Source organism: Triticum dicoccoides, unplaced genomic scaffold (assembly GCF_002162155.2).
Source record: "Triticum dicoccoides isolate Atlit2015 ecotype Zavitan unplaced genomic scaffold, WEW_v2.0 scaffold245706, whole genome shotgun sequence".
In the NCBI taxonomy this organism is placed as follows: Eukaryota; Viridiplantae; Streptophyta; class Magnoliopsida; order Poales; family Poaceae; genus Triticum; species Triticum dicoccoides.
Genome location: NW_021251053.1, coordinates 1 through 2,023, shown reverse-complemented (window position 1 = coordinate 2,023; position 2,023 = coordinate 1). Strand labels below are relative to the sequence as shown.

At 41.3% G+C, this 2,023-nt stretch overlaps 1 long non-coding RNA gene across 1 annotated transcript; it reads left to right on the top strand.

Annotated features, from left to right (window-relative positions):
• The first annotated feature begins 310 nt into the window (after nucleotides 1-310).
• On the top strand, nucleotides 311-1,233 carry LOC119345514. Its single transcript, XR_005167063.1, has 3 exons — nucleotides 311-406; nucleotides 520-611; nucleotides 784-1,233. It is a non-coding gene; the product is annotated as an uncharacterized LOC119345514 (long non-coding RNA).
• Nucleotides 1,234-2,023: the final 790 nt, after the last annotated feature.

Genomic DNA, 2,023 nt, shown 5'->3' with positions numbered 1-2,023 from the left:
ATGAGGTTACAAGTAATTTCTATTTTGACATATATACATTTTATTTGCTTCGTATTCTTGATTGAGACGAGCGAGGAGGAACATTGACTATTTAGCTAGGCAATCACATCTAAGACAAAACGTCCACTGTTGTTGTATGAGTCAAAGCTATACAGAATACTTCCATGGAGGAAGCAATATACATGTTTTCTTTTCGCTTCCTTGCTCTTGCTTAGTCCATCATTCTCTTTTATCCACAAAGTAATCAACTGACATTCCCTTTTATTTGGCAGCTGGAATTCAAAATTTCATGTGCTTTGGTGTAGATGATGATTACAACGTGGCCAGGCCTTGATGATTTTTTAGGTTTTGTAACAGGAAGTCGTCTCTAAAATGTAAAAACTGTATCATGCTTGCTGATCAAATGGTATGTTGTACGATTAAAACTTAATATCCCCTTGGCTTCATTACTTTGGTCCAGCTTCGTTTTAATCTCTTCCATTTCATCATGTGGACTTTAAGTGAATTCCTTTTTGTTAGATCAATCATGTTGAGTTCGTGCATTCCATTGATCTAACACGATGAGAATATAGAGATATGTTGACACACCAGCACATTCCGTTGTCATACAGGTAAATATTATTACCCCTTATTGATATACTTGACTGTTCGCTGTGTACTGCTTTATTCGCTACCTGTACCTAGACTTGAGGCATGTTGTGTCATTTGTTCCTTGTAAACTTTTCTTAGCTTCATATATTTGTCTGTTTACGTAACATAATTTGTTTTTGCATTTCTCTGTAGAACAAAGCTAAGGGGATGATACATAATCTCCTAGATATGTGCTGATGTACACCTTACGAGGAAGTTGTTGAACATTACCACACGTAATGTGGTGGCTGCTGCGACTCGTGGTGCTTTGAGTGCACAACCTTCGCCTACTCTCCCCGGCGTCTACAGCGACGACCATTGCTTCTTCTGTGATGCCCTCGAATTGACATGGGCTGCATCGAGGACTAGTACGATGGTGAGCAGAGCGAGTATGGCCTGGAGAGCCTCGACGATGGCGCGGATGAGCAGCTGCTCTGCACCGGCAAGTCTTGTGACTGCAATTGAACGACATGACGGAGAGGTGCTAGATACAGGGTTAAGGTTGCTTGTTTATTTGCTGAGTTTGATACACTTTTGGACAAGTGTGTAATGGTTGCACCTTGTAACCAGGTAGATAGCTCACTGATAGTCCTCTAGGTTTAACATACTTTTAGCTCTAATGTACTTGGTTTGCGTTACCGTCATTCATTCAAAAAAATCCTAAAAAATACATGCATGTGTGCTATCAATTAAAGCCACAGCCAATTGAAAAGGGCGCTCACTACCTGGCACCGCACAAGTATCACTCAGGAGGCGCCACAGGGGTGGCGCCCCAACCACTAGTATTAATAATGCTTTGCATGGTGGCGCCCCAACCACTAGTATTAATAATGCTTTGCATCCACAGCTTCCCATCGCGACTAAAGGGAGTGTGGGTGCATTAATTGTGCTCCTTCCTAGTATTGATTGCACACAAATCTTAACTACCACACGTCCACACACATGGTTGGAGAGAGACAGAGAGTATACATGCATTGTGTATAATTGACGGGACCAGCTTGCATAGCCAATCAGGCAAAACTGAACGAGTCATCGAATTCATGCAAAAGCAGGTGAAATTAGTCTAGATCTAACTGAGCAATCCTTTCTTTAATATGTAGATCCAAGGTTATGCGTATGGAGGACTAGTTCTATATTTCAAGTTGGAGCTTCTGATAGGAGACCTACACTGAGCTTGAGAAGATTCTTTTCTGGTCATCTTTCTACATCTATGACCAAGTCACATCACACATTGGGAGCCACGAAATAGGTACCATATAACTCAAATTGTACAACTAAAACACTCGACGTACCCAACGAGTTATATTAGTTGAAGGTTTGGACTGTTTCCACGCAAGAAATAGAAATAGAAAGGTTTGGACTGTTGGGATGTTCGTCAACTGCAAGCTTCAGG